This window comes from Ranitomeya imitator, chromosome 1 (genome assembly GCF_032444005.1).
Source record: "Ranitomeya imitator isolate aRanImi1 chromosome 1, aRanImi1.pri, whole genome shotgun sequence".
Taxonomy (NCBI): Eukaryota; Metazoa; Chordata; class Amphibia; order Anura; family Dendrobatidae; genus Ranitomeya; species Ranitomeya imitator.
The window spans coordinates 759,238,874-759,263,557 of NC_091282.1; the positions used below are offsets into that span (position 1 = coordinate 759,238,874).

At 45.1% G+C, this 24,684-nt stretch overlaps 1 protein-coding gene across 2 annotated transcripts in view; it reads left to right on the forward strand.

The window, feature by feature from the left end:
• The first annotated feature begins 5,822 nt into the window (after positions 1–5,822).
• CDKL1 (cyclin dependent kinase like 1) overlaps positions 5,823–24,684 on the forward strand; it is a 92,664-nt gene continuing 73,802 nt past the window's right edge. Inside the window, exon 1 of one of the 2 annotated variants that reach the window (XM_069735290.1) lies at positions 5,823–5,909. The gene's annotated coding sequence lies outside the window, so the exon portion shown is untranslated. The remainder of the gene's footprint in view (positions 5,910–24,684) is intronic. The other variant, XM_069735283.1, reaches the window with a different exon arrangement.

Sequence of the window (24,684 nt, forward strand, 5' to 3'; positions counted from 1 at the left end):
TTATGGTAAGCTTCGAGGACCATCTTGACATCTTGTTTAGGCACGATAATCTGCCAAACCAATTCATGTGTTTTCGGATTGGTGTACCTTCTACAGAGCTTCCCTTGATACAGGAACATTTTGCCTCTCTCTTTCCAGAGTTGATGCGTCTCTTCTGGGGCATCCTCATCGGGATATGCACTTTGCTCAGTTAACAGTTCCTTCACCAACTTCACAGCCGGATTGCTGTCTTGGGTGTCAGCCCATCTATGGTGTGCTAACGGATTTAAATTCACCTCTTGTTGTTTCTGATAGGTACTTGACTGATGATGTTTTGCCTTGGGATGATGGAAGGCTGGTAGTTCAATTTCTTCAAGCTCCCCCATTTCTTCTTCTACATCTCTCAAGTGTGGCATCCGGGATAGGGCATCGGCATTTCCATTCTTGCGACCTGCTCGATACTTGATCTTGAAGTTGTAATTAGATAACCGGGCTATCCATCGCTGTTCTAACGCACCTAATTTGGCTGTGTCCAGGTGGGTCAACGGATTGTTGTCAGTATAGACAATAAATTCTGCAGCGGCCAGATAGTGTTTGAAACGTTCAGTCACAGCCCAAACTACTGCCAGTAGTTCCAATTTGAAGGAGCTGTAATTTTCTGAATTTCTTTCAGTAGGCCGGAGCTTTCTACTTGCAAAGGCGATGACTTTCTCCCGACCTTCTTGCTTTTGTGACAGCACCGCTCCTAGTCCCACATTACTGGCATCGGTGTAGAGGATGAAAGGTTGATGGTAATCTGGGTATGCCAGAACCTCTTCTCCGGTTAGTGCCTTCTTTAGTTGTTCAAAGGAGTCTTCCCTTTCGTCGTTCCACTGAAAAGGAGGGTTTCGGTTTGAAGGTTTCTTCGTCTGCCCTACCAAGGTGTCTTGCAAGGGTGCTGCCAACTTGGTAAATCCTTTTATAAATCTGCGATAGTAACCCACCAATCCCAGGAATTGTCTCACTTCTTTTGCGCTGGTAGGTCTTGGCCAATCCCTTATGGCGCTTATTTTCTCGGGATCTGGTGCTACTCCCTCCGAACTCACGATGTGTCCCAGGTACTGTACCTTTGGCTTGAGAAGGTGACATTTGGATGGCTTGACTTTCATGCCATACCTGGATAAGGCTTTGAACACTTCTGCCAGGTCTATTAAGTGTTGTTCGTAAGTCTTTGAGTAGACGATCACATCATCTAGGTACAGGAGGACGGTCTCGAAGTTCTTGTGTCCGAGGCAGCATTCCATCAGCCGCTGGAAGGTACCGGATGCGTTGCAGAGTCCGAACGGCATGCGATTAAATTCACATAGACCCATTGGTGTGGTGAATGCCGTCTTTTCCTTATCTCGCTCAGCCACAGGGACTTGCCAATACCCGCTTGTTAAGTCTAAGGTGGAAAAATAATTAGCAGATTTCAAAGCAGTTAAGGACTCTTCTATCCTAGGCAAGGGGTAGGCGTCTTTATGGGTGATGTTATTAATCTTCCGGTAGTCTACGCACATTCTCATGGTTCCGTCCTTTTTTTTGACAATCACTAGAGGGGCCGCCCAGGGGCTACAGCTGTCTCTTATTACCCCGGCCTGTTTCATCTCCCTCAGCATATCTTTTGCACATTGATAGTGAGCGGGCGGTATGGGTCTATATCTTTCTTTTATTGGGGGATGGTCACTGGTGGGGATTGTGTGTTCTACCCCTTCTATCCGTCCGAAGTCCAATGGGTGTTTACTGAAGACTTGTTCATATTCCGTCACTAGCCTATACACCCCTTGTTTTTGATGGGTAGGTGTTGAATTTATGCCCACGTGTAGCTGTTGGCACCAATCCTCCATTTCTCCATCTGAGCCATTGCCTTCCACCTGACAGGTTGGTTCTAAGGGCTCAATGGTTGTGATGGCATTGTTGTCAACAGTATATAGCTTTGCCATTGTAGCATACCTTGGCAAAGTGACCTCTTCCTCTCCACAGTTCAAAAGTCGTACCGGCACTCGTCCCCGGTGTACCTCGACTATCCCTCGTGCTGTGAGTATAGTGGGCCTGCTGTCGGTGTACACTGGTTCTATTAAGGCTTGATAATCTCGTCCCTTAGTACCAATGGCTGCTCTACACCATACCAGCATTTCTGTTTTTGGTGGGATTACAATAGATGTTGGATCACTTACCCTCACACTGCCGATTTCTCCACCTGCAACTTCTACCTGTTGCCTTAACATCAATACTTTTATTTCCCTCCGGAGAACTCTCTGCTGGCAGGATTGGGCAGTTTCAGCAATTTGCTGTAAGACAGAAATGACTTCGGAAAAGCAGTTCTCTAACACATTCATTCCTATCAATACAGTTGATTCACAGTTCCGCCGGTCAACATCAACAACAATTATACCCTGTTTCTTCAATTCTACTTTACCAATCTTTATGGTCATCTCCCTGAATCCTAGTTTCGGTACCAACTTACCATTACTGGCCCATATATCTAGTTCAACATCAGAGGGCCCTTTATCAATATCTGCATCAGCCCAGTACCTCTTATAAAGGATATACGGTATAGATGAAATCTGGGAACCTGTGTCCAGCAAAGCGTTGAGGGGCATTCCGTCCAGCACGATAGGGATAATGGGTCGTCCTCCGATGTACCTGTCGTGCCAGGGTGTTGGGCCTTGAAAGTTCATTCCTGCGAAGCGGCCCGCATTCCCAGGGGATTCCCGTTTAAATCACAATCTCGTGCAAAGTGGCCTGGCTGCTGGCAACGGCGGCAAATGGGCTGTCCATCCGGTTGGTAGCGGTCGCGGGGTCGTCCTCTCCATGTCGTGTATCTCTGGGGTCTCATCCATGGAACACCTTCTCTACGGTTTGACAACTCCATCTTGGGTCCTCTCATCTCCTGCATGGTTTTAGCCATTGAAGCAACAACATCAGTTAAAGAGTCAAGCTTTTGTTGAAGAGCCTCATTAGTACTGGGCCCCAGGGGCTTAGCAATGGCCCCGGACATAGCTGATGTCACTGGTACTCCATGTTGTTGAGGAGCCTCTGCCATGAGTTGCGCAGGATCCTGATCCCGAGGTGCCTCTGCCAGCTGGAGACGTATAACGCTCTCCTTTAATTGGGCAAATGTCAATTCAGGGTTCTTAAAAACAAGCATGCTCACATGCCCCCGGTGAGAAGGGGTGTAGAGTCCCTCAATAAATTGATCTCTTAGCAGTTTATCCGCTCCGGTGTTAAAAATGGGTTCAGCCAGTGTAAGTGATTTAAGGGCTTCCTGCAGGTTTAAGGCAAAGTCTCTCACGCCCTCATTAACTTTTTGTTTGCAATTAAAGAATCGTACTTTAGCTTTGCTGCTGGCAGTGGTTTCAAATGTAGCTTTTAATCCAGCAAATATGCGTTCAACAGTGCCTTTTAGATCAGCTGCCCATGCTGTGACTTCTCGCTTAGCATGGCCACTTAACTGCATCATCAGGAGACTAACACGCTGAACTTCACCCACAGGGAACATGTCAAAATGGGCCAGCATCTTTTCTCTGAAATCGTCAAGGGTATTAGGCTCACCTTCATACATTGGAAGCCATGGGCCACCCGGGGTATATGGCATCAGCACCGGCATGATGGGCGCCACTCCTTGCACCGCTGCGCTACCGGACTCTCTATCGACACTCTGTCTTTCAGCTGCATTAGCGTCGCCGGGTGCTGCGGCGTCTCCGTGCTGCGACATACTGTGCCCCCTTAGTTAATCCGGACCCTTCTGGTCCTCCGCTTCCGTCGGGATAGTGTAGATTCGTTCCGCTGTGCAGCAGGATCGATTTTCCCCTTGCTCTGATGTCAGAGCGCTCAGCTTGGTGCCGCCCACAATGACACGCCCCCTGCTGCTCCCACCCACCACGCTCTGTAATGGCGGATTCTGAAGTTTTTCAGTTAGACTGGGGCTCAGGTGATGGCGTAGCTCAATTAACAGTCTCGTGCCTAACGGTTATGAAGTGATTACCTCAGGGGATGGCGGCCATCTTTACTCCATTATAACCAATGGGGAAAAGTCACTTTCAATAGTTTTCAATGGAGAATGGATTTTTCTTTAATAAAGTCAATTTTCAAGATTTTTCATCCAAGTTTTCACAGTTTTGGGCTCCAATCACGGCACACAATACCCGGTATACGGGCTGGCTAGATCCTGTTCGTGACGCCAATTGTGACGCCCAAGAGACCGGGGTACCCAGCACCGGACCAATGGGGTCTGTCTCTTGAGGGGGGTGTCACGGGTGGCTTGACCCGGTGCTGTGGCCTCAGGCAATGCACAGTGTAAAGGGTATCGTGAGGGAACAGGCACTTACTTGATCAGCAGCAGGTTCTCCCAGCGGTGATGATCCCAATCCTGGATAGATGGCTATTGTCCAAATGAAAGACTGAGGCACTGAAACGTTTAACCAGTTTACTTTAACAAAAAAGGATTTACAACCAGTCCTGTCACCGGAGTCTGTATGGGAACTCTGAGTTACTTTGACCCTGCCGGGGTCTTCGCCTCTTATTGTACGCAATATCTGTGTGGCCCTGCTGCTGTATGTGAACTGGCTGCCGGCCCAATCTGTCCCCTCCGGGTCCTGGTTCGACGGGCAACCCGAGTCCTTTTATCGGCTTACCCCCTCCAGGAGTACCGCTGAACTCTGTGTCTGTTGCTGCGTCCGACCCTAGTGAAGCTGATATCACCTCACGTTTTTCCGGTTGCTGTATTATATGTAATGAATACAGCCACGGATCCGGTATCCGTCTTTGCGCCTGTTCTGGGTAGTGATTAATGCTACCCGGTTCTCACAATGTCCTTTTTCTCTATCCCTCTTCTCCTCAGGCCGGTGATTTAGGCCTGGTAACAGTCACAGGGCTGTTAGAGATTCAACTGTATGACCTCTCACTTTCAGCTCCTTAGCCCAACTGCCAGTTCTTCTCTCAGACCAGAATGGATCAAGGGGAGTCTCTGGAGCTCCCCCTTCTGGCCGGAGGTGGTAGTGCAGTCTTGCTATTTTAGGATTTGCATTTACTGTCAGTAACTATTTTTGTGGCAAATACCCCTAGGGGTGCCACACAGGTGTGTTAGCAGCCATTGCTCCGCAGTACACAGGGGCCATCACCTCAGATTACAGGTGTGTTAGCAAACCTTGCTCCGCAGTACACAGGGGCCATCACCTCAGATTACAGGTGTGTTGGCAGTCACTGCCCCGCAGTACACAGGAGCCATCACTTCACATTACAGGTGTGTTAGCAGCCACTGCTCTGCAGTACACAGGGGCCATCACCTCAGATTACAGGTGTGTTGGCAGTCATTGTCCAGCAGTAGACAGTGGCTATCACCTCAGATTACAGGTGTGTTAGCAGCCATTGCCCTGCAGTACACAGGGGCCATCACTTCAGGTCCTGTTGTGTTAGAAGCCATTGCCCCACAGTACAGAGTGGCCACCTCAGGTCACAGTTGTGTTAGCAGCCATTGTTCCGCAGTACACAGGCGCCATTCCCTCAGGTTACAGGTGTGTTGGCAGCCATTGCCCCGCAGTACACAGGCGCCATTCCCTCAGGTTACAGGTGTGTTGGCAGCCATTGCCCTGCAGGACACAGGGGCCATCCCATCAGATTACAGGTGTGTTAGCAGTAATTGCTCAGCAGCACACAGGGGCCATCACCTCAGACTACAGGTGTGTTAGCAGCCATTGCCCCGCAGTACACAGCGGCCAACTTCTTAGGTTTTGGTCCGAGCGACCAAAGATGAGAACACTGACGAATGTGTCTCCATGTGGCGGGAGAGACGCTGATTGGCAGAACTGCAAGGGGCGGAGCTCGTGTTGCTATGGACACGGCAGTGCAGAGTACTGCTGCTGTCAGTAGCGCTCAGTTCAGTAGGGTCCCCGGAGCTGCGCAGTGTTCAGGTGAGTGCTGTCCTGTCATACCCGCTCCCAGCCTCCCACCTCGCGCCTGTACCGTGCGGCCCTGAGCTCTGTACCAGGGCCCGGGCGTATTATTCACACACTGTGACCAGTCCTTCCTGCAATCTGCCCTCATGTACAGTGTGCACCCAGTGCAGAGGAGAGCAGAACTCCGGGCTCTCTCTCCTGTGGTGACGTTTATGCGGAGGTCGCTGGCATTAGGGCATGTGCTAATAGTGGTATGTTATTGTACAGACTGTCATGTAATAATGCTATAGCTATGTGTGTACCGGAGATGACAGGAAAGGCCAGCCCCATCACATCTATCTATGGCTGGAGAAAGGGTCTGTGAAAGGACTTGAACGTTGCCACATGGAATGGTAAAAAGTCCACTTTTATTTCTGCAGAAAATATTGAGTGCTACCGCAATATATATATATATATATATATATATATATATATATATATATATATATACACTGTATATCTTCTTTCATATTTAGCTAATATATTACTGTTTCTTTCATTTCGTCTTCCTTTTATCTATCTCATCTGTTGTCAGTCTATTTTATTTTTACTCACATGTCATCTATCTGCATTTCCTCTTTACCCTTTTAGCTCTTTTTTTTTTTCCTTTTTATTTTATTTCCCTCTTTCTATTCTTTCCTTCTTTTCCCGTTATTATCTCTTCCTTTCTTTTTTCTTTTTCTTTTTTTCTCTCTTTCTTTTCCTCTTTTCCTTCCTGCTTTTTTCCTCTCTTCCTTCTTTCCTTCCTTCTTCTTTTGCTTCCTTTGTCGTTGGATTCCAAATCAGGGCAACTGTTTTATTGGCCAATGTGAACAGGTGGAATGTTTCGGCTCAGCAGAGCTTTTGTCAAGCCACAGTAATTTTTTAAGTCAGTTAAGTATAAAATGATCAGGTTTTTCTCAAATGTATTAAATATCATATGAAGTTTGTTAAATTTGTCACAAAACACTTTTGTGTTGACCTGTTACTTTGCTTATTATGCACCCATTCCCCTCCTACACTCCTTACTGAAGTTATTTGGCAACTTTATTAAAAGTCACAATTGATAAATCCTATCTAAAAACATCAGCAATAATAAAGCACAAGCGACAAAATAGAAAACTGTGGTATGTGGCAAAAAAATGATGGAAATGTACACACACACACACACACACACACACACACACACACACACACACACACACACACACACACACTGATTTGCTTCCTGGCAGGGTTGTTCACTGCAAGTAAGTGATTCTGACGAAGGCTGTAAAATTTCCACTTAAGAAGCTGGAAAAAAAATAAACATCTGTTAAAAATTGACATTTCTCTGAGCGCCGTGATCTTGCACAAAGAAGGACGTGTCTTCTATTTGCCATGACATTAGTAAACCATTTCTTGGTGGAGAGTGGAGACGTTTTGGAGATTTGTTTGTGTAATGAAATAAGATGGTGAAATTTTAATGGCGCAATCCAGTGTCTGTTTAATTATACAGTGGGGAAAATAAGTATTAAACACACTTGCGATTTTGCAAGTTTTCTTATCTACAAAGAATGGAGAGGTCTGTAATTTTTTTTGCAGGTACACTTCACCTGTGAGAGACACAATCTAAAAATATAAACCAGAAAATTACATTGTAAGTTTTTATATAATTAATTAGCATTTTATTGCAAAAGATAAGTATTTGATACAGTAGAAAAAAAGAACTTAATATTTGGTGCAGAAACCTTTGTTTGCAATTACAGATGTCAGACATTTCCTTTAGTTCTTGTCCCAGTGTGCACACACTGCAGCAGTGATTTTGGCCCACTCCTCCATACAGATCTTGCCCAGATCTTTCAGGTTTCAGGGTTGTGGTTGGGCAACATTGAGTTTCAGCTCCCTCCAAAGATTTGCTATTATTGGATTCAGGTCTGGAGACTGGCTAAGCCATTCCAGGACCTTGAAATGCTTCTTACTTAGCGACTCCTAAGTTGCCCTGGTCGTGTGTTTCGGGTCATTGTCATGCTGGAAGACCCAGTCACGTCTCATCTTCAATACTCTTGCTGAGGTAACTAAGTTGCTGGTCAAAATCTTGCGATCCATGACCCAATCCTTCCTTCAATACGGTGCAGTCATCCTGTCCCCTTTGCAGAAAAGCACCCCCAAAGTATGATGTTTCCCCCACCATGCTTCCCCCCACCATGCTTCAGGGTTGGGATGGTATTCTTGTGGTTTTACTCATCCTTCTTCTTCCAAATATGGCGAGTTAAATTTATATTAAAAAGTTCTATTTTTATCTAATTTGACCACTTGATGAACTTCAAACGGGGCTGAACATGTGCTGGCATGAGAAGGGGGAACCTTGTGTGCCCTGCAGGATTTTGATCCATGATAGCGTAGAGTGTTAATAATGGTAATGTTCGACACTGTGGTCCCACTGTCGAGACCTTGCATGGAGCCCCAGACCGAGGAAGACTGACTGCCATCTAGTGTTTCTTCCATTTTCTAATAATTGTGTCAACAGTTGTTGGTTTCTCACAAGGTGCTTGCTTATTGTCCTGTAGCCTATCCCAGCCTTGTGCAGGTCTACCATTTTGTCCCTGGTGTCTTTAGACCGTTCTTTGGTCTTGACCATGATGGAGAGGTTAGAGTGTGATTGATTGTGTGGACAGGTCAGGGCGGCCATCAGGGCATTACTGCCCTGACTGGCGTATGGGGCCCGGTGGGCAAAGGGGGCCTGCATCGGGCCCCGTCTCATCTGCTCACCGGGCCCCCCCTACAGGCGCTGCGGCATGCTATTGACGTGCGGGCCCGAGCCCGCACGTCAATAGTTAACAGCTGCCAGCTGACTTGAGCCGCAGCGTGCACTTCACCGGCATCTGACATCATTGTCAGCCACCGGCAAGTGCGCACTTCACCTGCGTGGAGGGAGTGAGCTTTGCACGCCGCAGGAACGCGGCCAGGTAAGAACTTGTGTTGTTTTTTTTGAGAGAGGCGATCCGGGGGGCCCCGGGGCAGAATGCTGGAGACGCTGGACACGCTGGGGGCAGAGACGCTGGACACACTGGGGGCAGAGACGCTGGACACGCTGGGGGCAGAATGGAGATACGGGCATGATTGGAGACACGGGGCAGAATGAAAGACATGGGGCAGGATTGGAGACAGATTGTGCAGGATCATGGGGCAGGATGGATACGATGGAGACAGATGGGGCAGGATGGGGAGATCCTATGGGGCAGGATGGGGAGATCATATGGGGCAGGATGGATACCAATGAGGGCAAGATGCGAGAACATATGGCTGGAACCAGGAATGAGACACGCGGGGGCCAGGATAGGGGATATTATTACCATAGGGGCTAATTAAGGGATATTATTACTGCAGTGACGTATTTATTTTATTTTTTGAGTATACTGTTTTAAATGGGGGGGGGGGGGGGCGGTCCTGTTACTGTGTAGAGTGATACTATGTCGCCTTTTTTTCTTCTTCATGTGTTGTAATGTAGAAGTTGGGAAAAATTAAGTAATGTGTTCTGCAAGCGGAGCTCGAGATAACTGTGTTATTTCCGCAGAGACTAGTCCTGGCTGGAAGAAGTGACGGCGGTCTGTGCTGGATGAAAGTTGAAAGATGAAGGACTTCACTGGTGAGTAAGTGTGTTACCTGTACACTGACACTATACACAGAGCTCCTGTGTATAATGTCACCAGTGATCGCTGTATTACCTACACATTATATACAGAGCTCGTGTATAATATCACCAGTGATCACTGTATTACCTGTACACAGACACTGCATACTAAGTACAGATCTCCTGTGTATAATGGCACTTATGGTGATGGTATTGTGTTTTTTTTTTTTTTTATTACTGATCAGTATTGTAGTATTCGGTCACTTTGTGGTGATCTGGTCATGGTGCGGTGGTATTTGTTCCTTGTATGTGATATTATTTGGTCACTGGTGGTAATATGTGGTCTGGTCATGGTGCGGTGGTATTTGTCCCTTGTATGTGCTATTTGGTCACTGTGGTAATAATATGGTGTCTGGTCATGATGTTGTGGTATTTGTTCCTTGTATGTGATGTTATTCGATCACTGTGGTGGTCATATGTGGTCTTGACATGGTGTAGCGGTATTTGTTCCTTGTATGTGATATTATTGGTCATTTTAAAAATTGAAAAATAAATAAAAATATTCCTAAATTGTATTGCATATTTTAAAAAATATTTAATAGGTTACAGCAGAGTAGGGGCCGGCCAAAAGTGTGTACCGTGTTATGGTGGCGGCTTAAAAAATATTTTGGCCAAAACAAAAGCTGCCGGCTATATGTGGATCTGGTCATAGGAACTGTTAATGTGTGATAGGTGAGAAGTGGAGTTTTTCCAAGAGAACGGTGGGACTGTGGACAGTTCGAGGGGTGGAGCGTGGAGGCGGGGCTGGGGTGGAGCCTGGGCGGAGTCTCATGGGGCCCCAAAAAATTTGCCAGTATGGGGCCCCGAAACTTCTAGTGGCAGTCCTGGGACAGGTGTCTTTTATATAGGTAATGAGTTTAAACAATTAACACGGGTAATGAGTGCAGAGTAGGAGGCTTCTTAGAGAAAAAAATAACAGGTACATGAAAGACAGAATTCATGCTTGTTTGTAGGTTATCAAATACTTATTTTATAAAATAAAATGTGTGCAATGTGTCAAATACTTATTTTTCTCCACTGTTTGTAATTCGCAGAGCCTCACCTAGCTTATCATCATTATGGGTAGACTAGATGGTGGCCCGATTCTAAAGCATCGGGTATTCTAGAATATGTATGTCCACGTAGTATATTACCCAACCACGTAGTATATTGCCCAGCCACGTAGTATATTGCCCAGCTTGCCCAGTCACATAGTATACAGCACAGAGCCACGTAGTATACAGCACAGAGCCACGTAGTATAATGCCCAGTCACGTAGTATATACAGCGCAGTCACGTAGTATGCACCATATCCCTGTTAAAAAAAAAAAAAAAAAAAAAAAAGAATTTAAAATAAAAAATAGTTACATACTCACCTCCTGGAGCCTCCGGATCGAAGCGGCCGTTTCCCGATGCATGTCGCGCGGTCCGGTCTGAAGATTGCATTGCGGTCTCGCACGATGATGACGTAGCGGTCTCGCGAGACCGTACGTCATCATCTCGTGAGACCGCAATGCATGCAGCGGTCACCGGGGCGTCGCGCGGAGCGGGAAAGGCCGGTTCCTGATCCGGGGGGCCACCGGAGGGTGAGTATGTAACTATTTTTTTTTATTTTTTTTTATTTTTAACATTAGATATTTTTACTATTCATGCTGCATAAGCAGCATGAATAGTAAAAAGGTGGTCACACAGGGTTAATAGCAGCGTTAATTGAGTGCGTTACACCGCGGTCAACGCTGCCATTAACCCTGTGTGAGCGCTGACCGGAGGGGAGTATGCGGACGCCGGGCACTGACTGCGGGGAGGAAGGAGCGGCCATTTTTCTTCCGGACTGTGGCCGTCGCTGATTGGTCGCGGCAGCTATGACAGGCAGCTGCCGAGGCCAATCAGCGAATGAATACCGTGACAGACAGACAGAAGGACAGACGGAAGTGACCCTTAGACAATTATGTAGTAGATGGGGCTCTTTGTTATTGCTGAGTAGAAAATATGCAAATTCTACTATATTTATTGGAAAAAAAATTTTTAAATTAATTTTTATAACTAATTATTTGTGATATATTATGCAGTAGCTGGAATTGCTTTTTTTGTTTATTCTAAAGCATTTGAGGATGCTGTAAAAAGCACTTGTCCTATTACACAACAGAGGGAATTTATCATGACTGGCATTTCACATGTCCGTCTTGAACTGAAGGCCTGCCATTTCAATGTATGCCAAAATTATTAAAAGATGAACACCTCTAAATAAATTTGGTGCATCTTTTGGACTTTATATGCTCTCGAAAATTTAGATTTAGGCTACAATGTACTTAAGTAATAGTAAATTTGTTGTCCCACTTGCATTTAAAAGGGCTAATGCCAACGTAAAATGGTATAAATTCACAATTTTTGTCCTCATCCCTTACACCAATTAAAAATTACTTTTGCTATGCATATCTAATATCTAATGTATCCAGGTACTATCTTGAATCACCTACTCTATTACTTGAGTGGGAGGTTGCTCTTCAATAGCATTTTGACAACATTATACACGTGCTTCTCACAAAATTAGAATATCATCAAAAAGTTAGTTTAATTCAGTTCTTCAATACAAAAAGTGAAACTCATTATAGAGAGTCATTGCAAACAATATGTCTCTGCACATGTCAGCGTGTTTTCACGGACCGTGTGTCCGTGTGCAAAACACGGAGACATGTCAGTGTTCGTGGGAGCGCACGGATTACAGGGACCCATTAAAGTCAATGGGTCCGTGTAAAACACGGACGCTGTCCGTGTGCAGTCTGTGTGCCGTGCAGGAGACAACGCTACAGTAAGCGCTGTCCCCCCCACGTGGTGCTGAAGCCGCCATTCATATCTTCTGTCCAGCAGCGTTTGCTTGAGAGAAGATATGAAAAATGTTTGTTTGTTTGTTTGTTTGTGGTTTTAAAATAAAGATCCCTGTTCCCATCCCCCTCCCACCCCCTGTGCACCCGCCCGCTGTTAATAAAATACTCACCCGTCTCCCTCGCAGCGACCTGTCCTCGCCGCAGCTTCTCCTGTATGAGCGGTCACGTGGGGCCACCGATTACAGTCATGAATATGCGGCTCCACCTCCCATAGGGGTGGAGCCACATATTCATGACTGTAATGGACGGCACCACGTGACCGCTCATACAGGAGAAGGTGCAGCGAGGACAGGACGCTGCGAGGGAGCCGGGTGAGTATTTTATTAACAGCGGGCGGGCGCACAGGGGGTGGGAGGGGGGTGGGGATAGGGATCTTTATTTTAAACACGAAAAAACAAAAAAAAGAATGATTTTTCATATCTTCTATCCAGCAAACGCTGCTGGAGAGAAGATATGAATGGCGGCTTCAGCACCAGATGCAGGGGACAGCGCTTATCTCTAGCGCTGTCTCCTGCACGCTCCGTGTGGTACCCAGGCGGCACACGTGTGCGGCGTGCCACATACGCACGGACACGGATAATTCCGGTACCGGAATTATCTGGACGTGTGACACTGGCCTAAAGCTAAGTGTGTGTGTGTGTGTGTGTGTGTGTGTGTGTGTGTGTGTGTGTGTGTGTGTGTGTGTGTGTGTGTGTGTGTGTATCAAGCCACGCCCACTCCACATAGCCCCGCTCACCACACAGTGCTGAAGGAGGGGGGGGGGGGGTAACAGTGCTGAGGAGGGGGGGTCACACGGCTTCTGTATCTCTCACATGCCGCCTATTACCCCCAATGGCCGCACTTCTTTCACAAGAGTCCGCAGCACTCATATCGGCCAGCATCCTCGGCGCCCAGCTCCGTACCACCGGCTCTCTCAGTGACAACACAAATGTAAATGTGTACTCCCTGCCCCAGCTCTCGTCGCCAGGAAACCAGCAGTCAACCAGCCAGAGAAGTGCGGGGAGGAAGAGGAAATAATGAGGCTGGAGGCGGTAGGTGTGGCCTCACGTTTCGTCCCTTGTTTGTCGCATCCGTTGAAAATGTGTTTTCCGGCGGCCGGAGAAAATGGACATAGTAATGTTTTTGTGTCCGTCGAAAAAAAACGGACAGCGACGGATTCGGCGCCATCCAGCATTTGCTAGAATGGAAGCCTATGGCGCCAGATCCGTCATCTGATGGCGCCGGATTCTGTTTTTTTAAACTGAGCATGCACTGATTTTTGCATTTTCCATTCTGGGGTCTCTCGTTCTCGCGCTCTCTCTCTCTCGCTCTCTCTCTCTCTCTCGTCAGCTAGAAACACTTAGACGGATCATCTAGTCGGATCCGACAAAACAAAGGATCCGAAACTGATGTGTGAAAGTGATCTAATACACAGCAGCGCCCCTTTTGGCATGCAATAAGTAGTATAGGAGAGGGGTCTGGAACACAGTCACTATTTCTGGAACGTTTTTTTGAAAATTACACCAAAATCACGTTGCGCTTGGTTGTGTTTAAAATGTTTTTAAATACATTTATATATTTTCGAACACTTTTTTTAATGTGACCATTTCATTGTTTATTAGTATTTATTATTATTATTATAGCTGCATTTACTGCATGTCGCTTTACATGTGAAAAGGGGTGTATATATAATTAATGTATATACGTATCAAGCCGCGGAGAAAAGCTGTGCAGTTAGTTACTATGCCTGGGTAACGCCGGTCTTTTCAGATAGTTTTTCACTTAAAAACTATGTTGTTTTGTTTTATTTCTAGTAAACTAAAGAACTTTATTCTGGCTGTGTCTTTATTTACAATTCAACTATAGGATTAGTAATGGATGGGTGTCTCCTAGAAGCCTTTCCATTACTAAGCTGCGAGCTTGATGTCACCAGACAATACAGTGGGGACATCAACCCCACAAATATGAGCCACACTTTCCACCGCTACAGGGTAAGTTGGAAGAGCCAGGCAAAACGCCAGAATTGGCACATCTAATAGATGCACCTTTTCTGGGCAGCTGCAGGCTTCTATTTTTATGCTGGGGGGGGGGGGGTCAATATCCATGACCCTATACCAGCCTCCAGCTGTCAGCTTTAGGAAGGCTGGTTGTCAAAAATGGGTGGACCCCATGCCGTTTTTTAAAAATAATTATTTAAATAATTTTAAAAATGCGTTGGGACCCCTCTTTTCTTGATAACCAGCCTTGCTGAAGTTGACAGCTGAAGGTTGCAGCCCCAGCTGTGAGTTTTGCCTGGCTGGTTATAGAAAATAGAGGGGAACCTTTTTTTTCATTTATTTATAACGCAGGCGGCGAGTGAGATTACTCCCATCAGCCGCTCATGCTGTTTTTGTTATCATTGAATATAACAATCATCATTCTACCCTTCTGATCGCCGGCAGAACAGGGGAGAATGATGAGAGCCTTGTTCAGCATCGGGCGCCGGGTAACATCGCTTACTGTAGCACTTCTTTTCTGGCGCCTGTGCGCGTGGTACTGATGTGGTACACGGTTGCCACACTTGTGCCACAAGTATTACATACACCGACACTGACATCTCCGGTACTGTTTTTTTCCGATGCTGGAAATATCAGGATGTGTGAAACCGGCCTTAGTCTGTTTCAGTAGGCTCCACAATCATGGGGAAAACTACTGACTTGACAGATATCCAGAAGGCAGTCATTGACACACTCCACAAGGAGGGTAGGCCACAAAAGGTCATGGCTAAAGAAGCTGGCTGTTCAGAGTGCTGTATCCAAGCATATTAATGGAAAGTTGAGTGGAAGGAAAAAGTGTGGTAGAAATAGATGCACAAGCAATCGGGATAACCACAGCCTTGAAAGGATTGTTAAGAAAAGGCCATTCAAAAATTTGCTGGGAGATTAACTGCTGCTGGACTCATTGCTTCAAGAGCCACCACACACAGACGTATCCATGTCATGGGCAACAAGTGTCGCATTCGTTGTGTCAAGCCACTCATGACCAATAGACAACGACAGAAGCGTCTTACCTTGGCCAAGGAGAAAAAGAACTGGACTGTTGCTCAGTGGTCCAAGGGGTTGTTTTCAGATTAAATAAATTTTGCATTTCATTTGAAAATAAAGGTCCCAGAGTCTGGAGGAAGAGTGGAGAGGCCACAATCCAAGCTGCTTGAGGTCTAGTGTGAAGTTTCCACAATTGGTGATGGTTTGGGGAGCCATGTCATCTGCTGGTGTAGGTCCATTGTATTTTATCAAGACCAGAGTCAGCGCAGCCGTCTACCAGGGAATTTTAGAGCACTTCATGTTTCCCTCTGCCGACAAACTTTTTTGAAATTGAATTTTCCTTCTCCAACAGAACTTGGCACCTTTCCACACTGCCAAAAGTACAGTGCCTTGTGAAAGCATTCTGCTCCCTGGAACTTTTCAACCTTTTCCAACATATCACACTTCAAAAATAAAGATATCAAATGTAAATTTTTGGTGAAGAATCAACAACAAGTGGAACACAATTGTGAAGTTGAGCGAAATTTATTGGTTATTTTACATTTTTTGGGAAATTCAAAAACTGAAAAGTGGGGCGTGCAATATTATTATTGTATAATATTATTATATTATACAAAGGCTCTCCCACATTTCTTATAATCTGTTTGTCACGATCCATTTTTGGATTTGTGGCAGCTCTGGTTCCACTCAGTTTAAAACTTTTTTCCATTTGGACCATCAGGGAGTTAATGTCAGGCCCATGTTGCTGGAGTACTAGGGCCTCATTCCAGATTTTGCTATGTGGTCCCTTTGTCTTGTTCATATACAATACTATGCTTTTTTTTATTGCAGTTTATCCAATCTGACTAAATGTGTAGCTATTTATTCTTTACATCAGTCCTGATGAAGATGGATACAATCTGATAATTTGTAATCCGTTGAGTCCCACAGATAATAATTAGACTTTTAAATTATTAAAAAGTGTGAATGAAGATGCAATACATAGATTCTACCATAAAGACAAATGTAACAAAAGGTTTATGGCTTAGCTCTTAGTGGCTTCCTAAACTGGATTTTTTTGGTTAACAACCTACTGTAGATTGCAGTAGTGTATGGACCCATTGATCCTGCTACACCTTCTATTGGTTTTTAACCCCTTACTGACATCGGACGTACTAATACGTCGATGTCAGTATTCCGCCCTTTGAAGTGGGCTCCAGCGGTGAGCCCACCTCAAAGCCAGGACATGTCAGCATTTTTGAACAGCTGACATGTGCCCGCAATTGGCACAGGTAGAATTGCGATCCACTGGCGCCTATTAAGTAGTTAAATGCCGCTGTCAAACTCTGACAGCAGCATTTAAATCGCGCTTCCAGCCACCAGGCCGGAAACACGTGCACCTCTGTCCTCCGTCACGTGATCAGGGGTCATCGGTTCATCGGAATGACAACCAGAGGTCTCCTTGAGACCTCTATGGTTGTCAGTGTCGAATTGCTGTGAGCGCCACCCAGTGGTAGGCACTCATAGCAACTCAGCAATTCTACTACATAGAGGCGATCTGACCATCACATCTGTGTAGCAGAGCCAATCGAGTTGTGCCAGCTTCTAGTCGCCTATGGAGATTATTGAAGCATGGCAAAAGTAAAAAAAGTGTTTAAAAAAAAAAAAAAATGCAAAAGTTCAATTCACCCCCCCCCCTTTCGTCCCAATCAAAATAAAACAATAAAAATAAAATCAAACATACACATGTGGTATCACCGCTTTCAGAATTGCCCGATCAATAAAAAAAAAAAAAAAAAAAAAAAAAAAGGAATTAACCTGATCGCTAAACGGCGTAGCGAGAAAAAAAAAAAAGTCAAAACAACAAAATTACGTTTTTTTTGCTTGCTGCGACACTGCATTAAAATGCAACTAGGGGCGATCTAAATATCGTATCTGCACCAAAATGGTATCATTAAAAACGTCAGCTCGGCATGCAAAAAATAAGCCCTCACCCAACCAGAGATCACGAAAAATGGAGACGCCACGGGTATCGGAAAATTCCCCTTTTTTGTTTAGCCAAGTTTGGATTTTTTTTTTCACCACTTAGATAAAAAAGAACCTAGACATGTTTGGTGTCTATGAACTTATAATGACCTGCATAATCATAATGGCAAGTCAGTTTTATCATTTAGTGAACCTAGCAAAAAAGCAAAAGAAAACAAGCGTGGGATTGCACTTCTTTTGCAATTTCATCGCACTTGGAATTTTTTTCCCGTTTTCTAGTACACGACATGGCAAAACCAATGGTGTTGTACAAAAGTACAACTCGTTCCACAAAAAATAAGCCCTCACATGGCCATATTGACGGAAAAATAAAAAAAGTTATGGCTCTGGGAAGGAGGGGAGTGAAAAACGAAACCGCAAAAAGCTCCGGTCATGAAGTGGTTAATCAGCAGGCAGGTCTCATTGCAGAATGTATTTTTATTTTGTTCAGACTCCTGCAAAGCGGTGTACTTCCTATGCAGATTACGGCTGGTACTGAAATGACTTTATACATGCATGTACTTGGGTTAGGTGTGCGCTATGTTTGTGTCAGTTGTCTTGTGCATAATCTTAGGAAATATGCGCTTCATGGTGGACAGTGAACACTATCAGGATAGACACTAGACAGGCAATCCATGCATGTGTTGCAGCTGTCGAACAACCGCCGTGACTCAAACAGTTTTTTTTAGCACACTGAAGACACTCTGTTTTGCACCGTAGCATGCTCAGATAACACCTTATAACAGAGCCTTGTTCTTGAGATACATGCTGGCAGGAACCACCTCTATTAGGCTATGTGCCCACATTGCAGAATAGAATTAGATTTTTCCTCATCAAATCCGCATACCCTTGCCAGGAAAGCGCATGGGGATTTTGATGCGTTTTTTATGCGGTTTGGACGTATTTTTCATGCGGTTTTCATGCGTTTTTTCCCAATACACGTCTATGGCTGCGGAATCACCGCAATTCCACAAAATAAATGAACATGCTGCGTATTTTACCGTGATGCGATTCCGCTGCAGAAGAATACGCAGCTTTGGCACAGCAATTGCGGAATGGAATTAAAATTAATGGGATGCGTTTTGTTAGCATTTTTTAAGCATTTCCATAGTGGAAAAACGCTTAAAAAACGCAACGTGGGCACACAGCCTTAGGCCGGTTTCACACGTCAGTGCCTCCGGTATGTGTAGTGACAGTTTTCTCACGTACCGGAGACACTGACACACGTAGACCCTTTCAAATGGATGGGTCTATGCACATGTCATCGTGTTTTTTACGGACCGTGTGTCCATGTGCAAAACACGGAGACATATCCGTTTTTTACCGGCAACACGTACCGCAATATGTCCAACACACATGCACATGGAGAACAGTGTACACTCTCCTCCATGCGCCGTGAAAGAGACAGCGCTACTGTAAGCACCGTTTCCCTGCGTGTGGTGCTGAAGCCGGCTGTTATCCGCTCTCCCGAAAGCAGTGCGAGTAAGGGATGAAAGAAAACCCGACGTGCGGTCCCCCCCTATATTTTCCAACCAACCCGGAAAAACTCACAGGTGCTGGCTGCTATTCTCAGGCCGGTAAGGGGCCATGTATATGGGCCCCCCCAGTCTTAAAAAAGCAGATCGCAGCTGCCCAGAAAAGGCGCATCTATTAGATGCGCCAATTATGGAGCTTTGCCCAGTTCTTCCCACTGCCCTGTGGCATTGGCATATGGGGTAATAAGGGGTTAATGTCACCTTGCTATCGTAAGGTGACATTAAGTCGGCTTATGGAGAAGTTTCAATAAGACACCTATCCATTACTAATCGCACAGTTGTGAAAGAGTTAATAAAACACACACACTAAGAAAAAAGTATTTTAATTAAATATTGAAACACACAGGTTTTTCATTTCTTTATTATACTCTCGATCCAAGCAGAAGCCCTCGTTCTGTAAAAAAAAAAAATCCAAAATAAAAAAGCAACAATATCCCATACCTGTCTGCCGTACAGTCAAGTCCCATGCTGTAAATCCATCTCAAGGGGTTAAATAGTTTACAACCGGGAGCCCTGCTAATGCGGCCGCTCCCGGTTGCAAACGACTGGGGAATGAATGAAATGCAGGAGCGGAGCTTCATTTACTAGCGGTGCCGTCACTGAAGCTGCGCCCCCTGGCGTCATGAACTCATGAATTCTGTAGCTTGGGAAAATATTCAGAAATGTTATTTTAAATTTCATTGCAATGGACCCTCTCTTTTCCTAAATATTGACTTATGTGGGGATGTGTTATGATATGATATATATTTGGAGGTATTTTTTTGTTTTATCAAATAATTGTTTGGACTGTGTTTCAAATTCATCTGCCTCTTTCACACTTCCGTCTGCTGGTGCTCGTCGTAATGCGTTGTTGTGACGTATTGACGGACGTTATGCAAATAGTGAAAAATGTGTGTAACGCAACACATCCAGTGTTTAGAGAGAGAGACTCTTTTCCCCGTGTTGGCATATGCTTCGAGGCATGCTCAGAAGTAAAAACTGCATCCGTCACTGGATTCCTGCTTTTCACAGTGCGTGCAGGATCCAGTGTCCATAGGCTCCCATTCTGTGGAACAACGTATGCCGCAGGAGGCGTCGGGGAACGTTTTTCCACTGCAGACAAAAAACGTTTCATGGAACGCAGGAATCCAGTGACGGATACAGTTTTTACATCTGAGCATGCCTGGAAGCATATTCCGATCCGGGGAAAAGTCTCTCTCTACATTGCAATTCAGGCAACAACGAGTAACGCATCCATCAAAACACTGGATGCGTCACACACGTTTTTCACTATTTGCACGACGTCCGTCGATACGTCACAACAACGCTGTCACGATGCAGAAATAGGAAAACAGGAGATGAGGAATCTGGGCCCCTGAACTGCCCCTCAGACTAGGGGAAGCCCTGTCTTTCCTTAACTTGGGGGTACCCTTGAAGGTAGGGAGGCCCAAGTCACCGACCTGTCCCTGTCTCCTGTTAAACCCTGAACTAAACCCCCAACCCCCACCACAGGAGGTGAACAGAGAAAACAGCACACAAAGCAAATAAACAATATTGAGGGGAACACGAAACCAAAAGGTGAATGCACAAACTACAAAGGGACAAAGAAACAATAACACCACACTTAGCTTTCTCTGCTGCAATGCACCGCACAGCAGAGTAAGGCACCAGGAATGAGTATTTAGCTGCTCAGCACTCAGCAAGCTCCTTTTCCAGCAAGGTTGGTATCCAAAGGACCTGTATAACCAACAGTCAGCTGAAGCACCAGGTGACCTTATAAAGGATGGTGGGAGTGGTCACAAACATCAGCTGACCCAGCTGCAATGCAATAACACCAGCGGCCACCGGCGGGAGTAAACTGCATTAACCCCCAATGACCAGAAAGGAAAAAAGTTTATATCTGAGGGAAACTAGATCTGCCACAGATCCAAACATGGATTGTGACAAACGCATTACGACGCCCGCCACCAAATGGAAGTGTCAAAGAGGCCTAAGGCCTCGTCTTTGTAGTCTCTCTCTCTTCCCGGAATAGAAAATCCTACTTCTCCACTATGCAGATCCTCTGCACATCACCAGTGGAAATCCAAGGCTACGACTACAGATTCCTACCACTAAAAATACTCTTTGGGTTTTAATCCATCATGCGAATATATCCTTAGGGAGTTATCTGTATATCTGTCCACATGGAAAGATGCATAACTAGGTTAATACTGGAGATTATACTGTAGTTGTAGCTTTAGTATAATTATCTTGCTTGCTGAACATCTTCGATTTATAAGACAAGTGGTCCAGGAAAATGTCCCGTTCTCTCAGTTCATTGCAGTCTCCCTTTCATTCGTCCTGTGGAGACGATATAATATGGTCGTGTTGACAGAAGCCGCTGAGAGTCGAAGATCTGGTTGCTTGGCAGGAGCAGGCACTATGCATCTAATGTCTGACAAGTGTCTTGGCTTAATAGCCAAATCCATTGCCTTCGGAGTATAGGGGTTGTAAACGGAACATTTAATCACCCATATACTTATCCGTTTACTTTCGCCAACAATGGATCCTGTGTGGATCAAAATTCTGAAACTTCCTTGATGCCATATGTTCACTCTGCTTTCATGGTGTTTCCATTTGACAATATTATATGTACATTTTTTAGTAAATTTCTGTAATTTTTTATTTAATTTTTAATCAATTTAAATATGAAAATTTGCAGAAGTCTTCTTTACCAATATATTGCTTCCGAAAGGCTTCTATTGCCCCCGTAGGGCAGGTGCAAGCTGCTGTGACTGCATTAAACACACACGGAAAATTTGCATTAGCAGCAAACTGTGTGTGTCAAGACAAGTACAATCCTTGAATATATGAAATTTACATTGCATTACTTCAATACTAGCTCTATGGATAACATTAAGGTACTTAAGCCTGCAAATGTACATGGCAGAAGGAAGCAAATGTGAACAGGTGCAAGCTGATGTGGCTGCATCAAATACACACCAAAAATTACAGAATCAGACTGTTATTATAAGCCAAGATAATGCAAACATTGATTAAATATGAGCTGCATTACTTCCATGTAGAATACACTTTAATATTTAGGCTACTTTCACACTAGTCCGTCGGTACGGGCCGTCGCAAACCGTCGGCCCGACGGACAGTGTGTTAATGTAGCACAACGTGGGCAGCGGATGCAGTTTTGCAACGCATCCGCTGCCCATTGTGAGTTCCGGGGAGGAGGGGGTGGAGTTTCGGCCGCGCATGCGCGGTCGAAAATGGCGGACCCTACGCACAAAAAAGCGTTACATTGAACATTTTTTGTGCGTCGCGGTCGCCAAAAACACGACGCATCCATCGCATGACGGATGCGACGTGTGGCAATACTAATACAAGTCTGTGGAGAAAAAACGCATCCTGCGGGCAACTTTGCAGGATGCGTTTTTTCTCCAAAATGACGCATTGCGACGTCCGTGACGCGACGCTAGTGTGAAAGTAGCCTTAGTTACCTAAAGGGAATCTGTCAACTAATTTTGGCCGGTTTCTATTGCGGATTCCGCTGCGGGATTACACCTGCAGTTTTCTATTGGAGCAGCTGTAAACCCGCAGCGGAATCAGCACAAAGAATTGACATGCTGCGGAATGTAAACCGCTGCGTTTCCACACATTTTTTTTCCGCAGCATGTGCACTGCGGATTTCGTTTCCCATAGGTTTACATTATACTGTAAACGCATGGGAAAAAACAAATGAGAAGAAAAAAAAGTTTTGTCCAGAAAACTTGGACTTTTTTTTTCATAGACACTTGTGTAAACTAGTAGCCTAATAGAATGAAGCAAGTGTGAACAGGTACAAGCCGCTATGGCTGCATTAAAGAGAATCTGTCACCTAATTTGGCCCTATAAGCTGCGGCCACCGCCATCATGGGCTTATCTACAGCATTCTGTAATACTGTAGATAAGCCCCCGATGTAAACTGAAAGATAAGAAAAACAAGTTAGATTATACTCACCCAGGGGCGGTCCGGTGCAGTTCGGTCCGATGGGTGATGCAGTCCGGGTCCAGCGCCTCCCATCTTCATACGATGTCCTCTTCCTTGCTTTTGTCGCGGCTCCTGCGCAGGTGTAATTCTCTGCCCTGTTGAGGATGTCAGAGAGGCCCGGCGCCTGCGCACTGCAGTACTTTACGCTGCCCTCAACAGGGCAGACAAAGTACACCTGTACAGGAGCCACAACAGAAGCAAGGAGGATGACGACATTATATGAAGATGGGAGGCTTGTACCTGTTCACACTTGCTTCATTCTATTAGGCTACTAGTTTACACAAGTGTCTATGAAAAAAAAGTCCAAGTTTTCTGGACAAAACTTTTTTTTCTTCTCATTTGTCATCCGAATGCATCCATTTTTACGTAGTAGCAGTTATACAAAAAAAATGCACAAGATTAAATAATTTCCTATGTAGTTGCAATGTATCTATTAAAAATTGTCTGCTATAGGGTGGCTCCAATTTTTTAGTTCTTTGCTCGTCCATAAACTTGGGTGAGTCTCATAGGTCATAAGGAAGAAACTAGTGATTATTGCAAAATGTATTTTTCCACGGACGGCATACGGTCCGTAAATACACTCATGGGAACTTGACTTCAGGGTATTAGGAGGTGTTGATTACATTTGCTTCTGTGTAGTATTCATTTGGAGGTGGTAACTGCCTCCGTATTTGGCAGAGCACTTCTCCCATCATTCTAAGGGTATGTGACCACAGTCAGTATTCGCTGCAGATTGGACGCTGCGTGCAGCCTAAGGGTATGTGCACACGCTGCGGATTTTGCTGCGGATCCGCAGCGGTTTCCCATGCGTTTACAGTATAATGTAAACCTATGGGAAACGAAATCCGCAGTGCACATGCTGCGGAAAAAAATGCGCGGAAACGCAGCGGTTTACATTCCGCAGCATGTCAATTCTTTGTGCTGATTCCGCTGCAGGTTTACACCTGCTCCAATAGAAAACTGCAGGTGTAAACCCGCAGCGGAATCCGCAATAGAAACCGCGATAAATCCGCAGGAAAAACCGCAGCGGTTTTGCACTGCGGATTTATCAAATCCGCTGCGGAAAAATCCGCAGCCCTCACAGATACGTGTGCACATACCCTTAGTGTTCGTCAGATGAAGCCTTGGGTGAAACGTGCATTGGAGCTGATGGGCCAACACATATGTACTTTACCCCTACATATCTACATACCAGCTTGATGTAAGTACTTGATCTTTTTTCTTGGCCAAAATGTATTTAGCAATAGTCATAGCAATTGTCCTTGACTAGGGGTATATTTTTAGGGTCTCTTGTTTTTAGGCCCAGCTAATTCATATATTGCCATATATATATTTGTTTAAAATAAAAAATTGTACGCATGTACTGGCATCACCCTTTTTTAGAAATACTCTGTTTGCATCTTACTTATATCTGATTGTATATATTTCATTTTTTTTTTAAATATTGGAATAAAATGTGATGTTTTATGAAGACCTGTTTTGCACTCTGTGTCCTCATGTTGGTTTTATAGTTTTCCAAATCAGTCAGGGAATAAAAACCTGTGTGTGCATGAGATATCTGAAATCTCAGACTTTGCTGGTACTGTAAAATTAACATTAAAACATGCTGCAAAACTGCAACGTATGAACATAGCTTTACTGGCAAGCAGGGCGTCACCTCCTGATGCTGAAATGCAGACGTTATATAACTTGAGCTG